General features: G+C 40.5%; 1 protein-coding gene across 1 annotated transcript in view; it reads right to left on the bottom strand.

Moving 5' to 3' along the window:
- The window catches only part of Sytl4 (synaptotagmin like 4), an 86,496-nt gene extending 72,412 nt beyond the window's left edge, over positions 1–14,084 (bottom strand). The window contains exon 1 of the mRNA XM_057759489.1: positions 14,069–14,084. The gene's annotated coding sequence lies outside the window, so the exon portion shown is untranslated. The remainder of the gene's footprint in view (positions 1–14,068) is intronic.
- Between the last annotated feature and the right edge of the window lie 9,413 nt (positions 14,085–23,497).

Genomic DNA, 23,497 nt, shown 5'->3' with positions numbered 1-23,497 from the left:
GAAGAAAGCATTGGTATGGGTAAACTTAAGAAAGAAAAAATGAAGTCACTGGACTCATTCTAGCAGTATGGGAATCTTTAAAGTACTATTAAGAAACGAGATGAGCTCCCAATAGATCGGTCCGACTGTCTCAGTGGGTGGGTGCACCCCTCGTGGTCCTGACTTCGTTGTACATGTTCTCCCTCCTTCTGCTCCTCATTAGGACCTTGGGAGCTCAGTCCGGTGCTCCAGTGTGGGTCTCTGTCTCTATCTCCATCCATCGCTAGATGAAGGTTCTCACTCAGGATAGTATTTTCTATTTCCATCCATTTGCATGCAAAATTCGAGAAGTCATTGTTTTTTACTGCAGAGTAGTACTCTAATGTGTATATATTCCACACTTTCTTCATCCATTCTTCCATTGAAGGACACCTAGGATGCTTCCAGGTTCTGGCTATTACAAATAATGCTGCTATGAACATAGTTGAACAAATGCTTTTGTCATATGATAAGGAATCTATTGGGAGCTCACCAAGGCCAGCTGGACTGTGACTGAAAAAGCATGGGATAAAACCGGACTCTCTGAACATGGCGGACAATGAGAGCTGACAAGAGGCCAAGGACAATGGCACGGGGTGTTGATCCTACTTCAGGTTCTGGCTTTGTGGGAGCCTAGACAGTTTGGATGTTCAACTTCCTAGATCTGGATGGAGGGAGGAGGACCTTGGACTTTCCACAGGGCAGGAACCCTGACTGCTCCTGGGATTGGAGAGGGAGGAGAAGAGGAGTGGGGGGAGGGGGAGAGGGGCGGGAGGAGGGGGAGGGAAATGGGAGGCGGGGAGGAGGCAGAAAATTTTTTTTTTCAATAAAAAAAAGAATAAATGTCTACAAGTATAAAAAAAAAGAAACGAGATGAGTAATGTGAAAACTGAAGACATTAAAACAAATATTTTAATGCAAAATAATGCAAATTTGGCAGACCAACAGGTGCTCATGTGGATTTCCTAACATTAAAAATCTCAGAATAAGTTTGTTGAATTAACCTCAGTTTAGAGACATCTTAAAAGTCAAAGATCTAAAGGATACATACGATCTAAAATTTCTTGGGGCAAAGTGGTGAAGATAAAGATTGACAAAAGGGACAGCGTCATTTGGCTATGTCTTCTGCTGGTAACATAAAGTCTTTTGTGAAAGAGTGTAAAATGTTGGAAGTAGAGAAGTTAGTTCCTAAGACTAGAAGACAAACATACAAAGACTGATAGGAGTATAAGGTTGATAGGAGTATAAAGTTAATAGGAGTATAAGGCTGATAGGAGTATAAAGGTGACCTGTTTAAAGAAGCTTTATGTAAGGAGTTGTAGCTCATTTACCTAATTGTTTTATGGGAACCAGTATTATGTCTAACTGGGAAACACTTTCCTCACTTGGTATTGTAAGCTATAAGCATACCCATGATTACTGAAAATCTTTTCCCACACTTATTATTTTTTATTATTATTATTTTATAAGAACACTTATCATAAGTTATCATAAGTTCTGTTTGCAACAATTTTTTATTTTTATTTTATATGCATTGGTGTTTTACCTGCTTGTATTTCTGTGTGAGAGTATCAGATGTCCTGGAACTGGAGTTACAGACAGTTGTAGCTGCCATGTGGGTGTTGGGGATTGAACCCAGGTCCTCTGGAAGAGCAGCCAGTGCTCTTAACCGCTGAGTTATCTCTTCAGCCCCGTACAACAAAAGCTTTAAACACAGAATGCAGTATTTCTAAATTCTTATTTAGAATTATGCTAAATATTCTTATTTAGAATCTTATGCTAACAATAGATCTCTAAGTAATCTTGCATAAATTAAATCATGTGCCTCTGACTAATACTCTCTCCTTTCTCCTGCCCCTTACCCTCTAAAAACCACTGTTAGAACTTTCTGCTTCTTGAAGTTTAACTAGTTTATATTTAGACACGGTTTCACAGTGTTCATCTTACTGTGTAGATTACATCACTGGCCGTAATGTCCTCCAGGTTCATCCATGTGTTGTAAATGGCAGAACAGTTTTTCTTTTGTAAGTCTCAGTAACGACAATTAGGTTGTTTGACCTCTTGACTGTTGTTAATAATGCGTCAATGAACATGATGCTGCAGGTGTCTCTGTCAGACACTCATTGTATTTCTTTGAGATACATACCCTAGAAGTAAACGTAAGGAGTATCTGGCACTTTGGTTTTTAATTTTTTTTTTTTTTTGGAAAAAAAGCTTCAGCATCTTTATGTCTTTAAGTATGTTAGTATCTAGAATTTTTTTTTTAATTGAAAAAAATTTCCGCCTCCTTCCCGCCACCCATTTCCCTCCCCCTCCCTCCACTCCTCTCCCCCTCCCCCTCCTCCTCTTCCCCTCCCCCCACTCCTTTCCCCCTCCCTCTCCAGTCCAAAGAGCAGTCAGGGTTCCCTGCCCTGTGGGAAGTCCAAGGTCCTCCCCCCTCCATCCAGGTCTAGGAAGGTGAGCATCCAAACAGGTTAGGCTCCCACAAAGCCAGTACCTGCAGTAGGATCAAAACCCAGTGTCATTGTCCTTGGCTTCTCATCAGCCCTCTTTGTCCGCCATGTTCAGAGAGCCTGGTTTTATCCCATGCTTTTTCAGTCCCAGTCCAGCTGGCCTTGGTGAGCTCCCAATAGATCAGCCCCACTGTCTCAGTGGGTGGGTGCACCCCTCGCGGTCCTGACTTCCTTGCTCATGTTCTCCCTCCTTCTGTTCCTCATTTGGACCTTGGGAGCTCAGTCCAGTGCTCCAATGTGGGTCTCTGTCTCTATCTCCAACCATCGCCAAATGAAGGTTCTATGGTGATATGCAAGATATTCATCAGTATGGCTATAGGATAGGGCCATTTCAGGTTCCCTCTCCTCAGCTGCCCAAGGAATTAATTGGGGACATCTCCCTGGACACCTGGGAGCCCCTCTAGAGTCAATTCTCTTGCCAATGCTAAGATGGCTCCCTTAATTAGGATATATACTTCCCTGCTCCCATATCCACCCTTCCTTTATCCCAACCATCCCATTCCCCCAAGCTCCCCTCATCCTCCCCTTCTCACTTTTCTCTCCCCATTTCTCTTTACCCCCATCCCACCCTACCCCCGAGTTCCCAATTTTTTCCCAGCAACCTTGTCTACTTCCAATATCCAGGAGGATGACTATATGTTTTTCTTTGGGTTCACCTTCTTATTTAGCTTCTCTAGGATCACAAATTATAGGCTCAGTGTCCTTTATTTATGGCTAGAAACCAATTATGAGTGAATACATCCCGTGTTCATCTTTTTGGGTCTGGGTTACCTCACTCAGGATAAAGTTTTCTATTTCCATCCATTTGCATGCAAAATTCAAGATGTCATTGTTTTTAACTGCTGAGTAGTACTCTAATATGTATATATTCCACACTTCATCCATTCTTCCGTTGAAGGGCATCTAGGTTGTTTCCAGGTTCTGGCTATTACAAATAATGCTGCTATGAACATAGTTGAACAAATGAGTTTTATGATGACTGTACTAATTTACATTCTCCCCAACAGTATCCAAGAGTCTCCTATTTTCCACAGCCTTGCCAGCACCTGTTACCATTAGTCATTTTTATGTATTTGTTTATTTATTGGCAATGAGGCAGCGAGGAGCATGTAGCAGTGCACATGTGGATGTCAGCGGACAATTTTTGGGAATCTGTTCTCTTCTTCTATCATCTGGGTCCAGGGACAAAATTCAAATCTTCAGGCTTGGCAGCAGCTGTCTTTACCCACTAAGCAATCTCATAGGGCCTGTCTATACTCTTTTTAATATTAACCATTCTTACTGTGTAAGAGAGTATCATACCTTGGGTTTGAGGGAGGGGGTTGGGGTGTGTGTGTGTGTGTACCTTTTTGAGATAGGATGTAGCCCAGGCTGGTCTTGACCTTTTTAGATACCCAATAATGACCTTGGGCTTCTAATTTTTTCTGATTCTGCCCTCAGAATGTTGAAATGGTAAACATGTATTGCCATTACCATGCCTAGCTTTCCCTGTTGTTTTAACTTACAGTTCCTTAATGGTTCGTGATCAAGCATTTTCCCATGTACCTATTAGTTATGCATGCAATTTATTTGTAGAAATGTCTATTCATTTCTCCTTCACATTTTAATCAGGTTGTTATAGGAGTTTCTGTCATAGTGTAGATATTAACCATTCATCAGATACATGGCTTGAAAATATTTTTCCCATTCTATGGGGAATGCCTTTTCACTCTGCTGACTGTTTCTTTGTTGTAGATATATATTTTAGCTTGATGTAAGCCCACTTGTCTATGTTTGGTTTTGCTGTTTGTACATTTAGTGTTATAATCAAGAAGAAATGATTGCCAGGAAATCAATGTCAAAAATCACTCTGCTGTGTTTTCTCTGGTGATATTTACAGTATCAAGTCTTCTGTTCAAATGTTTAATCTATTTTCAGTTGTTTTTTGTGTATGGTATAGGATAACAATCCAATCACATTCTTTTTGGTTAAATACAATATTTTATTGAGAATTATGTATATGCATATAATGTATTTTGATAATATTTACCCCCACTCCTCCTCCTAACTCCCCCAAGATCTACCTTCCATCCCTTTACCCCCTCCTGATTTCATGTCCTCTTAAAAAAAATCTAGTCTAATTTGTGCTGCCTATAGAATCATGGGTGTGGGGCCATCCGTTGGAGAATGGATGACCTACCAGGTACCACACCTATAAAGAAAAACTATTGCCCTCTCCCCAGAGTCCATCAGTTGCCATTAGCTTCTCAGCTGAAATAAGGCTCATTAGAGCTGCACTAATCTATGGGTAGAGAGATGTGAATTTAGAGAATAATTTTGTATGTTATCTGTTTAGCAAAGTAATAGTAGAAGGTTCACCTCAGGGCTTGTGAGATTCCCACTCACGGGATCTTGATCAGATCTACGGTGCCAAATATGTATTATCTCCTTGATATTGGGCCTTAAATTCTAATAAGAAAGTGGTTGGTTGCTGATGGAGGAGTTGATTTCATTGGTTAAATAAAGAAATTGCCTTAGCCCTTTAATAGGACAGAAAATTAGGTAGGCGGAGTAGACAGAACAGGATGCTGGGAGAAAGAAGCCGAGTCAGTGAGTCGCCATGATTCTCCCACTCCAGACAGATGCAAGTTAAGATCTTTCCTGGTAAGCCAGCTCGTGGTACTACACAGAATATTAGAAATGGGTTAGATCAATATGTAAGAGCTAGCCAATAAGAGGTTATAACTAATGGGCCAGGCAGTGTTTAAAAGAATACGGTTTCCGTGTAATTATTTCGGGTAAAGCTAACCGGGTGGCGGTGGGAAGCAGCCCCGCCGCTCATATTACAACAGGTTGCCCCCATAACATGCCACTATTGTACTAATTGGAATATCTTGGCACACCAGTCATGATTGTATTTCATAGGGTTCACAGCTGGATAAGAATGCTGATGGTTTCCCTGCCCGGGTAGACTGCATAGCACCATCTGGTACTAAGTAAGCTAGGCAGCAGAGAGGAAGATTCCCAGTCAGTATCAACTTGACCTCTCCGTGTCCTGTGACCAAAGTATATGGTGCCTTCAGCAATAGAGTCTTACCATAAAAATGTGATGGACAACTAAAAGCAGTGACAATAGTCTATATTGTTGTGGGAGGTTCTGAGATATCCCTTTCCAATAACTTGAAGGGGTACTGACTTTTTATTCAGCATCCTACGACTTCTTGTAAGAGCATTATTCCCTATGTAAGGTAATTCTTTTATGTGAAATGTATGTGTTTGCTCATATGAATCTAAATAGTAGATTTACATCTATTAACATGTGCATGTGTTTTTTCCAGTACTATTTATTGAATACATGGGTTGGTTATGCCACTTTTGTCGCTCAAAATACAGCTCACTAGAGAGAAAATGCTTGCCTAGAATGCATGAAACCCTAGGTTCCGTCTCCAGTACCATAGAATAATAGCTATTCTTGTTCTCTGTGCATGTTATTTTCAGTAAAAAAAAATGCACAAAATTCTATAAGCCATCACATCAAAAGGAATATGGTACTGAAGAAATGGTTCAGTGGGTTAAAGTGCTTGCTGCACACACGTGAACACTGGAGTTCAAATTCCCAGTACCCAAGAAAAATGTCAGACATGGCCATACATGTCTATATTCCCAGAGCTGTAAAGAAAGGCGAGACGGAAGAGTTGCTTGGTTTTCTGGTCACCAGCACAACTTCAGATTCAGGAAGAGATCCTGTTTCTACATGTCTATATTCCCAGAGCTGTAAAGAAAGGCGAAACGGAAGAGTTGCTGGGTTTTCTGGTCACCAGCACAGCTTCAGATTCAGGGAGAGATCCTGTTTCAAAGGAATAAGGCAGAGACTGATAACATCCAATATCCTCTCCAGCATACACACACACACAAGCACGCACACACACATGCATGCAATATATGTGCATATATCATGCACAGTAAATAAGAAATAATGATGATGATAACAATATGTTAACTCAATTACATTTCTGTCTGGACCCAAAAGTAACCATCATAAGACCATTTATTGTATAGTAATGTAAAATATGTATCATTGTCAAAGTTCCCAGGTACTGAGAGTAGTTATAAGAGCTCCTTATAGCTCTCCCTTTTACATACAGATTAACCAATTTTCCTCTGCAAAAAATCCTTTTAATAAGTACTCCTGGGAGCAGTTATGAGATGAATTATTGTTAAACCTCCTGAAGATCTATAATTCCCGTTTGTCTAAGTCCACAGAGAAGTTAGATCCACCATTGCACTAACTGAAGAGTAACAAAGCCTGACCAGAGAAGAGAGCCTATATCCTCAAAAGCATCATAAGACATCATCAGTCTTATTGACAAGAGCACAGGAAGCATGTATAGAAGTATGTTCTAAGGGTATTGTCCAATTTGGATAATAAGGGTTGGTAAGGATAAATTCATTGACACAGGTGAACTCATTCATAATTTGGAATTAAATGGTCTGGCTAATCGAAACCTCTACTCAATGATGACCTGTAATTACTGAAGTCAATATATCTGACCTTCTCTGGCATCCTATGGAGTGAGTCCAAAGGTACAGGGAAAATAGATAAAATGGAGTTGGTCTATGTACAAACTACTGAGCTATCACCCTAACAGTGCTTCCTGGGAACACACCAGGATACATTCACTAAAGCACTCAAAAAGAGCATCAATGTCCTACTTCTTCCATGCAATTTCTGAGAAAATTAGCCTGAAAGTCATTTGGTAGAAGACAAAAGAGGCAATATCTAGAGGGCAGGACATTACAGACTAGATCAAGTAAGAAAGATATGGCACAGGCTAATGGTGCGTAAGTAGAATATGGAATGTATCTGTATGAGTGTGGAACAGGACAGCCCAGTGTGGAATAACAAAATCCAAGCAGGGAAAGGAGGGAGTTCATGTCAGAGCCCAAGTGGGATTCGAAGGGTTAGCACACTCATGCTAGGTATCAGATTCTGAGCAAGATGAAGGGTGCATCCATGAAGCCAAAGAGGAAGGTAGAGCAAGGTGTCAGAGACCAAGCAGAGCAGAGAAGGCATGAATGGGGGGTGGGAGAATTGGGAACAATCGAGTGTCAAAGCCTGAGGAGAATAAGAGTGCCAGTGAAGGGGAAAGACTTTCATTCATCCTAAGACAGAATGCTTGTACCCTAGCACAGTGAGGAGGTCTTCAGAGAAAAACTCTCTAGTATAAGTTTCACAGCCCACATAAGAAGGGAAGCCTGGCATTTGAAGGATCTAAGCAAGGAAAGGTTAGGAAGACATTTCTGCACGCGGATAGCCCGGCATGAAGTATCAGAAGCCATGTGTAGTTACAAGGATAACCACATAGTGGAGGTGTTGAGATAAGAACTCAGCATCATCATCAACTGAGTGGGACTCAATAAGAATTTCCACAAAACATAGCCTAGAATGGGAGGGGGTGTCTCATCAAGAACATCCATGTGTCGGGGGGGGGTGTCTAACATTATGTGTCAAAATGAAAGTAGGTTGGAAGTATTTCCATAGATGATGGAGTGTTGGATGAAATTTTAATTAATTACATACAAGAAGCCTAATGAGATTATTAATGTTAACCGAAATTTGGACTCTCAGTGACAAAGAAGGGAGCTAGCTACCAAGATGATAAGGGGAAAAAAGAGAATCTTGTATTAAATTAGAATCACATGGATGAATCGGTGAAAACTTACATTTTTTTCAATATAATACACAGTATTAAATGTTTTATGCACAGATAGGCATTTAGATTGAAAATTTAGCCACATTCTCATATACATGAGCTAGCTAGCTAGCTAGCTAGCTAGATAGATAGATAGATAGATAGATAGAATCCTAGCTCTATCTGCTGGGAGGGCTTGAAAAAAAATGGCTTCCTGGTAACAACAGTCACAGTTAGCACCTAGATTTTGATTGCTAAATATCATTCTCTGCCAAAAGAAACCAGAGATCCTTGGACAAATGCCTAGTTACAGAAAAACAATCACAGTGCATTGTATATGAGTATGGATGGTATTGCCAACACTTAAAAATTAATTTTTAGAGCTGTTATTTACGCTTTGAAAATGTCATACACGAACATAATGTATCCTGATCACAGCCACTCCTCTCTTCACCATCCAGTTCCCTTCAGGACTAACAGTCACAACTGCCTTCCAACATCATGTTCTCTCCTTAAAGTTCTTTATAGTATTTTTTAATTTTTTTGAGAATTTCACACGAGTATTCACTGCAGTTACATGGTGTCTACCCTTTTCCCTCCCCCTTCCAACTAATCCCCTACCACTCTTCTTAAATTCACTACTTCTTCCACTTACTGAGTCTGTTTAGTATTACTCACATGCCCATGTGTTTGGGGATGACCAGCTACGATTAAATAAAATACCATGGCTTTCCTGGAGAAAACATTCTTCCCTCTTTCATCAGCCATTGATGGATTGAGGGCAGAGATGGGGCCTTGTGAAGCGTCCCCTGACCACATTAACACGTTGACCTGTACAGTCATTTTGCAACCCTTATTTAAGGCAGTAATATTTTTTAAATTCCTATGGTGCGGCTTCCCTATCATAGTCACAAGACACTACCTCACAGCAGGTATCCTGGCCTTCTGACTCTTTGACACTTTCTGCCTCCTCTTCTGTGATTTTCTCCAAGCCATCACTTTCCCCCAGCACCCGTCCACTGCCAACAGCACCTCGGCTAGGACTGGGACCTCGGAGCCCTTTTCCCCTCCGTGCTAGAATTCTTTAATACCTACTCTATAGTTTTGAGAGCATAATTCTTTCATGCAGTACTATAATTTCTGTATTGATTTATTACTTGATAGGCAAATAAGTTGTTCTTAGTTCTGATGTGGTTGTAGAATCTCCTCCAATAACCAAGACTTCACTAGCACTGATTAGGTAGCTGTATTTCCAGAACCAGGCATGGCTTCCCTCTTGATGAGTGGGCCTTATGTCCAATTAGCGAGCTGTTGGTTACCACCAAGGTATGCATGCAGGCTACTAAATATATCCTTGTGGTTTATAGATATCATAGCTGGGCAGGACTGTTGGTTCCCTCCCTACTTTAGAAGATGGCACGGTGCATTCTTGTACCATGAAAGCTAGTTCTCAGAGAGGGCACACTCAGACCAGTTCCAGCTCAGGGTCTCTGAGCCCTGTTTCTGAAGTATATGATATCTTCAGCAATAGGGACTTACCTTCCACCTCTTGGGGGGGGGGGGTAACCAAGAACAACAGTAATAGACTGTGTGTTCTAGCAGTCTCTTGGGAAGCACTGGTCAACAACTCAGAAGACAGCTTCTCATGTTTGGTATTGGGGGGGTGTTGCTAGATGGTTTTTGGCCCTTGGAGGGAGCAATGTCAGCCTAAATGACATTTTAACTATATATGTATATTTATACACTGAATTATGTGTATTATAGGGATTTTAAGGTAAATAGTTAATAGTATGGTTCCTTGTACTTTTTTGAATAGACATTGTTGTTTTATCTTCCTCCCTTTTCTGTATTAGTTAGTTTTCTCTATTGCTGTGATAAAATACTGACCAAACCGACTTGGGGAGGACAGGGGTTTAGTTCATCATACAACTTACAATCCATCACTGAGGGAAGTCAGGGAAGGAATGGAAGGCAGGAATCTGCTGTCGGGAACTGAATCAAAGGCCATGAAGGAGTGCTGCTTAGTGGCTTGCTCTCCTTGGCTTGCTAGGCTTCCCTTCTTAGACAATCCAGAACCACCCACAGTAGCCTAATCCTCCCACATAAATTATCAATCAAGAAAATGCCCAGAGGAAATGATATAATTACATTTAAAAGTTCTTTCAACTAAAAAAAAAAGAAAGAAAAGAAAATGTTCTATATACATGTCCACAGGCCAATCTGATAGAAGCAGTTCCCTAACTGATGTTCCCTCCTCCCAGGTGACTCTAGCTTATGTCAAGTTGGCAAACATTAACCAGCACACACATTAACGTGTACAACTTTCTGGTGTCAGCTAAAAAGAATAATTAAGTTAAACATTAAAAATCCCATTTAAAATAAAAGAACAGGAAAAGAAAACACATCTGGGCCAGAAGTTGGTTGCCCTGACAGAGTGCTTGCAGGCCAGATGGTACATTACACCAACAAGGTGAGTCAGAAAATAAACAACAATTTGATATGTGTGGAATGTGAAATGGCCAGCTGCTGTTGCTCCCTCCGAATGGTCCGCAAAATTTTCTTGTGGCTCACCCAAAAAAAAAGGGGGGCTGAAAGCATATCCCATTTGGCAGAGTGTTTGCCTAAATATCTTATTAAGACATATATGTAAGAGAGAATAGACAAAGCTAAGGAGTTTACCAAATTGAAGTGTGTCAGCATACAATGGCATGGTACATGTCTGGAAATTCTTTGTAAAATGAGATTAAGCCCCACACCTGTGTCATCTACAAAAGCAGTCATACTACTTCGTGGGATTCTTTAAATTTTGAAGGTAATATTTACCAGATTTGACCATGCTGTGTGTTAGTCAACTTTCCATCAATATAATGAAATACAGGAGATGATCAACTTATAAAGATAGAAGATTTACTTTACCTCTCAGTTTTATAGATTCTAATCCATGATCGATTGACTTCATTGCTTAGGCCTGTGGGGAGGCAACAAATCACAACAAAAACACATAGGAGAACAAAGGAAGAGAAGAGGTTCTACAGGCTCCTTCAAGGGCAGATTCCCCTAATCCCAGTGAAACATGAACCTTCTACTAATCCTAATGGCCCCACCACCTCCCAGTAGCACTACCCTGGGAGGAAAGCCTTTAACAGGCGTGATTTGAAGACAAGTATATCTCAATGCCATTTTGACCCATTTCCTGGGAATATTGTAATGCTTTACTTCTAAGGAAACCCGCCGTGGAAACAATAGCTTTGAAGCAGGAGTCAGTAGAACAATCTGGTGTGCCACTTAAATCTTGTGACTCAGGATATTCAGTGTCACTCAAAATAGCAGGCACAGTACAGAGCACTAGTAAGTCCTAACAGAAGCACAGAAACTCACTGTGATTACTGTGGCTTGTGAGGAAGATCATACTTCCATCTGTTGACAACCATTCTTCAATAGACCACGGCTATCGTTTGACTATGGGAACCCTGGTAGAGTCTGAACACCTAGTCATCAGATGCAAAATAACTAAACAACCCATGTTTGCCTTCATGAACTGAATGATACCTGACTCATCAAGCCATGAAACTGATGACACGAAGCAGCATGTAGAAGCTGGATGTAAAGGAATATGATGGAACTACATTTAAAGAAGTCCATTAGACTCCCTGGAAGTTACCTTAATAGAAAACAGCAAATAAGATTTTTTTTTTTCAAGAAAACCTATCAAAATCCAGAACAGCAAGAGTCTAGGCTCGTTTAACAGGACTCATTCCCTCCCTCCCCATTCCTCAGATGGTTTTTTTTTTTTACTTATTTATTTATTTTTATTCTTTTTTAATTAAAATTTCCACCTGCTCCCCATTTCCCATTTCCCTCCCCTCCTCCCAAATATTGCCCTCCCCCCACTTCCCTCCCCCTATCCCCACTCCTCTTCTCCTCCCCCCACTCCATTCCCCCTCCCTCTCGATACTGAAGAGCAGTCCAAATTCCCTGCCCTGCGGGAAGACCAAGGTCCTTCTATCTACGTCCAGAAAGGTGAGCGTCCAAACAGGCTAAGCTCCCACAAAGCCAGTTCATGTATTAGGATCGAAACCTAGTGCCATTGTCCTTGGCTTCTCATCAGTCTTCATTGACCGCCATGCTCAGAGAGTCCGGAATCAACCCATGCTTATTCAGTCCCAGACCAGCTGGCCTTGGTGGGCTCCCAATAAATCAGTTCCACTGTCACAGTGGGTGAGGAAAGCTCCATTCCAAGAGTAGGGTCAAAAGGAGGGTTGCTCTCACTCCCAAGCTTAAAATCAAGGTTACCGTATCTTATTAGGAAATTCCGGGCAGCAATTTTTGCCATGCCCCTGTGATTAAAGAAACAAAATGCCTCGTGAATCCTACTAAAAATTGCAGTTCCCTGCTTTCCACCTACTGCCAGCTCCCAGGACAGAGGCCGTATCCCAGTTAGACCATCAAAATGGCCTTCCTCTTGGTCATTTGAAAAATGAACACTTTATGTTAGGAGAGATGGGAGGCTACTAGACATAGCTAGTAGCCAAAAATCTCAGGGATCTTTTTCAGGGAAAAGAGAAGCTTGTAAGAACAGAACTCTGAAGTTCTCCTGTAAGAATTAACATCATTTGAAACCTTTTTTGTGGGTCATTTTGATCCTAAGGGTACTCTCGGAAACAATGGATATATTTGAAGGAAGCTAAAACCTCTACCAGAGCAACAAGCTAAATTGTAGGCGAGGAAATACAAAGCTAAGCTAAGACCCTCCTGGCAGCAAACCAAACCTCCAGTAGGAGGCTCAAAATTATCCCTGTAAGATGCTCAGATTTAATTGGATTCAGCTGTGAAACAATTTAAACCACGGGACATTCTCTGAAACAATAGAGTAATCAGCCAGCAATTAGAGGAGCCTAACATCTGGGTGTGATGGCCAGAGAGGTAGCCAACTCAACAGACAGATGAGAAAAAAAGACCAAAGACAACCCTGTTGAAGAGTCATTCTATGGAGTCAGTGAGCATGCTCGAGGCTAATTGTAAACAGTCCCAACAAAGGCTTCAAATGGAGAGGGAAAAATATTCTACTAACATAGCATAGCCAAGTGACGACATAAATAAATAAGAAAACAAAACAAGCCACACATATGGAGAAGAAATCAGTATCTGCACTTACTTCAGTATATTACCTAAAATGTGACTCTCCAAAGCCCTACCAGCTGCTTACCAGGGATCCTCCAGCTGTCTGTCCTTGCCAAAAGGCCATGTGGGGAACCCCAACCACTTGCCAGAGACTCTCCAGCTGCAACTCTCCATGGTGGGGGAAGAAAGACCCAGATGGCTAACTCAGGCCTCCTTCTCCCAGCCTTCCTGGGAGTCCCTAGAACCTTGCTTCCAAATGTCCTCTCTTTTCGTCTGTGGTCTGGACTCCTCAAAGCTTCAGCCAATGTCCCTCCAGGATCCTGTGCTTTTTCCTTCCTGCCCATCTCTCCTAGGGATCTCCTAAAGTCCTCTGTGGTGGCCTCGGGTGCCCGGGGCCTCTTCTCCCAGCATTCTCTGAAGGGAATTCGCTGAAGCCCAACTTGCTGCTAGGCTAGGACCTTCCTGCTGCCCTCAAGGCAAAAACCTGAAAACCCAGGCAAAAACCTGAAAACCCAGGCAAAAACCTGAAAACCTTGCCTCTTCTCCTCCCAGCCTCTTTTTACTCAGGAATCCCTAAATTCCCTACCCTACCGCGCGCAAAGCTCTGCTGGCTACTTGCCAGAAACCCAGCAGCTGCCCCAAGCGGCCCAGAAACCAGTCCACAAAACCAGGGGAAATTTGCTCCAGGCACTGCAATGTCCAGACAGTAGCAGATAATCAGAAAAGACTTGGGATAGGACTCACAGCTCTCAACAGCAGATCCCCCGAGGAGAGGACAGCTCATCCACAGAATGAGTTAGTCCACTTGCAAACATTATGCCAGGCTCCACTGAAATGAGAAAGGGGGGGGAGAAAGCTAACCAACTCACTCCAGATGTGCAATCCCAGCACAGAAACAGAAGCAGCAAGAAAAACCAGGACACGTCTCCTAGAAAAATTAGTAATTTCATAGTAATATCCACTAATGAAAATGACCTGGGAGAACTTCCAGAAGAAGAATGACTATAATTATGTGCTCAAAGGACTCAAAGAAGACATGAATATGCTACAAGAGAGCAAACACAATGGCATGAATGAAGTAAGGAAGTCAATCCAGGACAAGAAAATTGAATTCAACGAAGGGATAGACTAGCTGAGGAAAAGCCACATTGAAGTGAAGCTTCAAATGAAAGCCTCAATAAGCCAAATAAATACCTCAATGGAAAACCTCACCAATAGAAAGGATCATGCGAAAAACAGAGTGTTAAGGCTAAAGACAAAGCAGAGAAGTTGGATCACTCAGTAAAAGTCAATGAGAAATATATGTATATGTGTGGGGCATGGTTTGAAGACACTATAAAAAAAATCTAACCTCTAAATTATTTGCATAGGAGGAGGAGAATGTGGTAGCAAAGTCACAGAGAATTTTTTCAGGAAAATCATGAAAGAAAATTACCCAAATCTAGAGAAAAAGATGCCCATCTAGATATGAGCCCGACAGAACACCAAATAGACAAGACCAGAAGAAAACTTCTCCATGACATATTATAATTAAAACATTAAAAATGTAGAATAACTAATTATTGAAAAATAGGCCATAAGTTTGAAAGAGATCAAAGAAAGGTATATGGGAGAGTTTGGAAAGAGGAAGGGGGGGGATTGTGCAATTAATATTATAATCCCTAAAAAATAAAAGAAATATTGAAAACAACTGCCACATTTGGCTAGGACTCAGAATAGTGCGTCCCTCAGCCCTCCTCAGAGAAGCTGTCTCTTGCAACAGATGGCAACAAACACAGGGACACACAAGTGGACAAAACGCAGAGTCTAAGAGACTTTGGAGCACTCAGCCCTAAACAGGATAGTCTTTGTCAAACACCTTCAAGTCTCAGAGATCTACATGGAAGAGGAGGCAAAAAAAAAAAAAAAAAAAAAAACAAACAAAAAAAAAACACCTTGAAGAGCCAGAGGTTGTGGAAGACTCCATCCATGGAAATATTCCAGACACAACAAGATTGATGCACATATGAAACACACACAGAGACTGTGACAGCATACACAAGACCTGCATGAGTTCAAACCAGACCAAGTCCCTGCATGGAGAAGCAGAAGTGAACACAAAGCACCACCCCTTACCAAAAACTATAATTTATACCTATTAAAATAGAGTCAATCAGCTTTATCCAGTGGAGTGGCACTGGGTTGGCCATACTCCAAGGCAGGCGCCCTGCCCAGGAGTAGTGGGCTAACAAAAAAAGACTCTATGTGTTTTGTGTGGGTTTGGTTATTTTTGTTTGTTTGTTTGTTTGTTTTGTTATTGGGTTTTTGTTTGTTTTGTTTTTTATTTTTGTTTGTTTTAAGAGAGAGAAAAAGAAAATAAAGTTGGGTGGGGAGTTTGGAGATGCAAAATATGAACAAAATATATTTTATGAAAAGTAAGTTTTTAATTTTTAAAAAGACACTGGAAATTGCAGGAAAGAAGGGACAAGTCACTTATAAAGCAAGCCTGTCTGGGAGAGGGAGCCTGACGGTTGGACCCTAGAGTCCAATTACCAAGGAGGAGTCGCCCCAAGAAAACACTCTCACACTGCAGTTGATGTAAAAGCATGAGGATTTTAATTCTGTCACGTCGGGGTCCTTCAGCATTGGAGAAGCCAAAAGACCCCAGATAGTTGGTACAGGCTATTTTTATAGAAATAGAAGGGGAAATAGAGGGGGGGGACCCTGGGGATTATTTTTTAACTATTATGATTGGCTTATTCAAAGGGCTACTGGACTAAGCAAGGGCGGAAGTGTGGTTGCCAGATCAGGCAGGGTAAGGAAGGGGGAACATCTGTGGATTACTTTGACCCCTTCCCAGGGACTAAGTCAAAGCATCAGCAACTGAGTCAACACCTAAGGGTTATTTTGCCCCTATTCCAATAACTGAGTTCTATTTGGAGAACATTCACAAGGACTCAGGGAGATGGAAAGTTCCGAACATTTCAGTACGTGCATGTATAGTTGTTAGGTCCTTGGTTCCCAGGGGAGGGGGGAGCACTACTGCTGAGAGGCCTCAGTAATGGCCTCAGAGTTGTCTTATAGTTCTACATGATTTTTTTGCTTTTTACAGAAATGTTTAAAGCCAGAAGGGCCTAGATAGATGTAGTCAAAAGTCAGAATGACCACAACTGTCAATCTAGACTACTATACCCAGCAAAGCCATCCATTAAAATTAAAGGAGAAAGAGAAAAGTTTTTTCATCATAAAAACAGACTAAAGGAATTTATGGTCAGCAAGCCAGCTCTACATAGGCTACTGGAAGGGAAACTTCAATCTAAAGAGAAGGATAAACACTCCCAAGAGGACACAGGAAATAAATAAACAATACCAAGACAGTTGAGAGAGGTTTAAGGAAATACTCCCAAAACACTCCTGCCCTGCTGGTGGGAGTGCAAACCTTTAGAAATTAATATGACGGTTTCTCAGAAAATTGGGAATCAATCTACCTCAAGACACAACTATACCAACCTTGGGCATATAACCAAAGAATGCTCGATCATACCACAAGGACACTTGTTCAACTATGTTCATAGCAGCTTTATTCATAATAGCCAGAACCTGGAAAAAACCTAGATGCCCCATCAACTGACAAATGGATAAGGAAAATGTGGTACATTTACACAATGTAGTACTACTCAGCAGAAAAAAAAAAAAAGGGACATCATGAAATTTGCATGCAAATGGATGGAACTAGAAAGATCATCCTGAGTGAGGTAACCCAGACCAAAAAAGACAAACATGGTACGTACTCACTCATAAGTGGATATTCGGAGTAAAGTACAGGATAACCAACCTACAATCCACAGCCCCAGAAAGGCTAGATAACAAGAAGGGACCAAAGAGAGATGCATGGATTTCCCTGGGAAGGAGAAATATAAGAGATCTCCTGAGTAAATCGGGGGTGGGGAATCACAGCCAAGCACAGGGCTGAGCTCCTGAAATCTTACTGAAGCAAGGGAGGAGAGATTGTATGAACCAGGGAATTCATGATGGGGAAGCCACAGGGACAGCTGACCTGAGCTCGTGGGAGTTCATGGACTACAGACCAACAGCTAGGGAGTCTCCATGGCCTTTTTCATGTATATGATAGTTGTATAGCTTGGTCTCTTTGTAAGGCTCCTAGCAGTGAGATCAGGACCTGTCCCTGGCACTTAGCTGGCTTTTGGGAACTTGTTCCACATGCTAAATTACCTTGCCCAGCCTTGATACAGGGGGGAGTTTGGTCCTGCCTCAATTCGAGATGCCACTTTGCTCAAGCCCATGAGAGGTCTGCCCATTTCTGATGGAGACTGGAGGCCAGAAGAGGAGTGGAAGGGGAAATGAAGCAGGGGTAGGTGGGGCACTTGGAGGAGAGGAGTGTGGGAAACTGTGGTCGGTATGTAAAATAAATTAATAAATGTTGTTTACATAATTTTTAAAACAGAAAATACCTCAAATGACAGAAATTAATAGATTTTTTCAATAATAACTTTTAATAGTAATTACTTTACTCCATTGCTTTTAAAAGTTATTATTGAAAAATATCTATTAATTTCTGTCATTTGGGGTATTTTCTTTTTTAAAAATTATGTAAACAACATTTATTCTTCATTAAAGGGACATCTCCTAGCAGATTGGATTAGAAGACAGAACTCATCTTTCTGCTTCCTACAAAAAATATACCTTACCAGTAAAAGGTATGTACCACCTGGAGGTAAAAGAATGAAAAACGAGCAAATGTCACCAAAAGCAGGCAGGCATTGATAAAATTATTCAAAAAAGATGAAGAGGATCACTTTACCCTCATTAGGGGAACAATTCACAAAGAGAACATTACAATTCTAAACAAATATTTACCGTGCATAGGTTACCGGATTTCATAAAAGCAATACCACTACATCTAAAATCATAGTTTAATCCCAGTACAGTGAGGGCAGGTGAATTCACTAGCCCATTCTGATCAATAGACAGATCATCTGGAGAAAACTAAACAGAGTATCAGTGGATACTCTGATCAGTATTGTGGTAGTTTGAATAGGGATGCCCCCCACAGACTCATGTGTTTGAATTCTTGGCCCATAGAGACTGGCACTATTAGGAGGTATGGCCTTGTTGGAGTAGGTGTGACACTTTGGGGCACAGGCTTTGAAATCTTCTATGCTCAAGCCATGCCCAGTGTAGCACACAGTCTCCTTCTGCTTCCTGTGGGTCAAGATGTAGAATCCTCAGCTCCTTTTCCAGCACCATGTCTGCCTGCATGTCACCATGCTTCCCACCATGACAATAATAAACTAAGTCTCTGAACTGTAAGCCAGTTCCAGTTAAATGCTACCTCTTCATAGCAATAAAAATTCTAACTAAGACAGTTAAATAAAATCATAATAAAATGGACCTAATAGGCATCTACAGAACATTCTACACAAAAACTACAAAACACACATTCTTTTCAGCAGCTCATGAAACTTTCTCCAGAACTGATTACATATTGAGACACAGGTACGATAAATATAGGAAAATTGAAATTGCATCCTGGAGCCAGGCAGTGGTGGCATATGCCTTTAATCCCAGCACTTGGGAGGCAGAGGCAGGCATATCTCTGTGAGTTCGAGACCAGCCAGGTCTACAGAGAGAGTTCCAGGCTTCAAAGCTACAGATAAACCTGTCTCAAAAAAACTAAAAATAAAGAAAGAAATTGCTTCCTGTATTCTGAAAACAATGGAACCAAACTAAATGTCAATTCCTAAAATCAAATACAAATAAAAACACAATATACCCTAATCTATGGAATATAGTATAGAGAAATGTTCATAGGGCTTAATTCTTACATCCAAAAATATAAGAGATATCAAAATAATAAAGTAATAATACACCTTAATGTGCTTTGAAACAAACCAAACCTCCAAACAGTAGATTGGAAGAGATTATCAAAATCAGGGCATAGATTAATGAACTAGAACAAACAAATGTAAAATAATAAGAAGAGTCAATGGAACTAAGAGCTGGTTCTTTTGAAAGATAAACAACATTGACAAAACCCTTAGGCCAACTTAACCAAAAGTGAGAGAAGACCCAAATGAATACAATTAGAAATTAAAACAGAAGCATTACAACAAATGACAATGAAATGAAGAAATTCAACTAGACATAACATTTCAAAACCCTCTATTCCATAAATCAAAACAAAAACAAATCTGAACTGGGAATTTGCTTTAACTTATAGGCGTGGGTAAGGACTAAGACATGAAAAGCTACTGTACCACAGATGGAGCTGTCAATTAAGAAAAGAGACTGCACAAAGAATGGGTGAAGATCTTTTCCATCTATACATCTTACAGTAAATTAGTGTCTAGAATATAAAAAACATATAAATCTAAACATAAGGAAAGCAAACAACTCAGTTGTAAAATGAACTATGGAACTGAACAAAAAAATCTCAAAACAAGAAAGACAAATGACTAGTGAACACTTTAGAAAGTGTTCACCCTCGTTTGGGCTCTCAGGGAAGTACAGAATAAAACTATTTTAAGATTCCATCCCACTAAATGAGTGATGTGGGAAGTCCTTCTGTATATGTGGTGTTTTTATTGGTTAATGAATAAAGCTGCTTTTGCCAATGGCTTAGCAGTGGAAAGCCTGGTGGGAAATCAGAACAGAGATAGAGAGAGTAGGTGGAGTCAGAGAGACACCATGTAGCAGCCGAAAAAGCAAGAGGTAAAAAACCACAAGCCTTGTGGTAAAAGATGGAATAACAGAAATGGATTAATCTAAGATGTAAGAGTTAGTTAATAAGAATCCTGAGCTAATAGGCCAAACAGTGTTGTAATTAACATAGTTTCTGTGTGATTATTCGGGTCTGGGCAGCTGGCGAAACGAAAAAGCAGTCTCTGACTACAAATCAAAATGGCCAAAATCAAGAATACAAATCCCAAAAAAATACTGATGTGCATGTAGGAAAAGGAGAATATACACTGATGGTGGAAGTGTAAACTTGCAACAGTTCTGGAGATTTCTCAGCAAACTAGAAATAGAACTACCATATGACCCAACTATACCTTTCTTTGACATACACCCAAAACACTTATATCCTATCACAGAGATCCTGGCACATCTATATTTATTGCTGTTCTGTTTACAAGAGAGGAAGTAGAATCAACATAGATTCCATTAAATGATGACTGGATAACAAAAGTATTGTACATATATAAAATGTCCATTTTTCAATGAAAACAATGAAGCAGTCAAAACAAAAATAAACAAAACAAGACAGAAAAGAGACTCCCTAAAAGGGTGATCATTGAAGACTTTGAAGTTGCCATTATAAATAAATTTTTGCAGAAGTCATGGTTAAATAATCAACAAAGGACATGGTTTTACAACACAAAAGATCATGCTTTTAAAACACAAAACAAAATTCTAGAGTTGAAAATACAATAACTCAAATTTAAGAAATAAAATTTGCTAAGATATTGCAGAAAGTCCAGCCCTAAATAGGACATATGCTAAAACCACTCCTCCAAAGTCTCAGGGAACATTGTGGGAAAAGGTACAGAAAAAGTGTAAGACCCAGAGGTGGTGACTAAGTACAAGAAACAAGTGTCTTCTACACACAGCAGGGCAGCTGCATATATGAACCCACAGCAGTTATGGCTGACTCTGCGAGTTCACATGTGCATCAGTCTTATTGAGTCTAGAAGACGCTGTTTCCTTGGGGTCATTTATCACCTCTGGCTCTTATAATCTCACTGCTATTTGTGACACCTAGAAAACATCTTTTATCATTGTTTGACTATGGAACAGCCATTTCCCTCCCCCCAGAAAAATCTTACATGTTGGAAAAAAAAAACAAAAAAAACAAACAAAAAAAAAAAGAAACATGTTGGAAACTTAGTCTCCTTCTTGTACTATTGTGAAGCGATGAGATCAACTTACTCCTTTAAGCATACCTTGTAAGAATGTTCTTCTGTGATTAAAACCTTCAGCCTTTGTTTACATAGAAAAGTTTTAATTTTTTGCCTTCATTTCTGAAGGGCAGTTTCCCCACACTTAGTACTCTTTTTATTTTATTTGTTAAGACAGAGTGTCTCATCGCCCAGGATGGTCTCCAAATCTCTATGCTGCTAAGGATGGTCTTGAGTTTCTGGTCCCTCTGCTTCCACTTAACTGAGTGTTGGAATTACAGACATGCACTACCATGCCATTTTCTGTGGTGTTAGGTGTAGAGAACCCAGGGTTTGGTACATGCTATGAAAGTATTCTACCAACTGAGCTATATCCCTAGGTCCCAGATACAGTACTTTAGATAGTTGTCTTTCTCTTATTACTACCTTCTATACTGCAAAGATGCTCTTGAGAAAACTGCTAATGACCTAATAGTAACTCAATTGTATGCAATGAGTCATTTTTCTCTTGCTGCTTTCAAGATTCTCCGTGACTTTTGAAGGTGTGATTATGATGCCTCAGTTTGGATATCCAAGTAGAAATTGCTTGAGATCCCTGAATGTGTGTGTGTATGTGTGTGTGTGTATTTTTCAGACTTAAGAAGTTTTCAGCTATTAGATCTTCAAAGAACCTCTCTGCTGCCAACTCTTTGTTCTTCTCTTTCTATTTTTTACATAATGTATAAGTATACATGTAATGTGTACATGAAATGTGTATATGGAATGTATATATATATAATGTGTGCCTGTAATGTATACATTACATGTATTCATTGCTGCATGATTAGTCCCCTAGGTTCACTTTTCTTAATTATTTTACTTTTCTTTGCTCTTCTGCCTAGGTAATTTAGAATGTCAGATCTTCAAGCTGGGTGGTGGTGGTGCACACCTTTAATCCCAGCACTCAGGAGGCAGAGGCAGGTGGATCTCTGAAAGGCCAAGGCCAACTTGGTCTATGGCATGAGTTCCAGAACACCAGAGTTACACAGAGAAACCTTGTCTTGAAGAAGAAGAAGAAGGAGGAGGAGGAGGAGGAGGAGGAGGAGGAGGAGGAGGAGGAGGAGGAGAAGAAGAAGAAGAAGAAGAAGAAGAAGAAGAAGAAGAAGAAGAAGAAGAAGAAGAAGAAGAAGAAGAAGAAGAAGAAGAAAGAAGAAGGTCCTATCTTCAAGTTCACTGATTCTTTTCTATGCCCAGTGAAGACTGATATTACAAGCCTATAGTGGGTTTTTTTTCTGTTTAGTTTATGACAATAGTTTTGAAATTTATGTGTCTTTTTTTTTATGGTCTGTTTTCAGATATTTAACTTGTTCTCACAGAGTCATCCTCTATCTTTTTGCATGTCTTTCTGAGGCTTTAGCATTAAAATAAATAAATAAATAAATAAGCAAGCTCCATTCCTAGTCTTTCCAGTCTGGTTTCATGAATGGAAAACTTTCTTCAGTATGACTCATTAGAGATTAAAGACCTCTCAATTTTTTCCCTAGGGATTTGTTGTTGTTTTTTTTCCTCGTCTCCTGCATATAATCTTTACGTTTTCTGCTCACTATTTCCCCCTTGTGTCTGTCTGTAGTAGTGCATCCTGCCACGTGCTCTAGTAACACATGGTGCTAGAGTGCCACCTAGTATCTATCTGTGGTACTGCATACCATAGTGTGAACATCTGTTTTCAGCAGCCTCTGACTTGGCACTTAATTGTTATTAGCACTTTAGCTTTAGAAATCACTGTCTTAGGCAGCTCCCCCAAAAACTAGAATATTGGATGCCTCTTCCAGTCTCTTTGCCTACTTAGATAGAACTAAGCAGCTGAGAGTTCCCAACTGCACCTGCTATTCTAAGAGGTGGGGCTCTTAGGAGTATTGCAGATTTTCCTACCAGCCTTCGATGTATCTCTCTTCCCATTGGCAGCAATCTCTTAATTATTGTATGGCTTTCTTACAAGGCAACTTGGTCATGCATTGCTGTTAAGTCAACATCTTCATGGGGAAACTAGTGCCTGGGGTTTCCTATTCTGCCGTCTTCCTAATGTCAGGCCTGTAAAATACTTTTTCTCTCTCCCTCCCCACACTCCTTTCCTGTACCACCAGGTCTCTCATATATATGTCATACTGACCTAGGATTTGCTATGTACTCAAGGGCAGGTGAACTCCCCTTCTCAAGTCATGGGAGTACAGGTGTGTGTCACCACATCTGGTTGCTTTCTCTATTTTACTCATTTTATTTATTCTGCAATTCAAAC

The sequence above is a fragment of the Chionomys nivalis genome, chromosome X (assembly GCF_950005125.1).
Source record: "Chionomys nivalis chromosome X, mChiNiv1.1, whole genome shotgun sequence".
NCBI classification, from domain to species: Eukaryota; Metazoa; Chordata; class Mammalia; order Rodentia; family Cricetidae; genus Chionomys; species Chionomys nivalis.
This window is presented reverse-complemented; position numbering and strand designations above follow the sequence as displayed.